Source organism: Apis dorsata, unplaced genomic scaffold (assembly GCF_000469605.1).
Source record: "Apis dorsata unplaced genomic scaffold, Apis dorsata 1.3 scaffold_249, whole genome shotgun sequence".
NCBI classification, from domain to species: domain Eukaryota; kingdom Metazoa; phylum Arthropoda; class Insecta; order Hymenoptera; family Apidae; genus Apis; species Apis dorsata.
The window spans coordinates 85,635-85,835 of record NW_006263528.1 but is presented as its reverse complement, the minus strand read 5'-3'; positions in this window follow the sequence as shown (position 1 = coordinate 85,835).

The following is a 201-nucleotide window of genomic DNA, read 5'->3' as shown; positions in this document are numbered from 1 at the left end:
TATAAAATCATTTTGCAATAGAAAAGTTACTAAATAAATTAAGTATACATTTTTTTGTAGTAATAAAATATTCATGACAATATTATAAAAAAGAAGTATATGCACAAGAAAAGTTTGAAAAATTTTAATTTTTATAATAATAATAACATAATATTTTTTTTTAAATATTAAATATATTAAATATACTATTATAATATATAT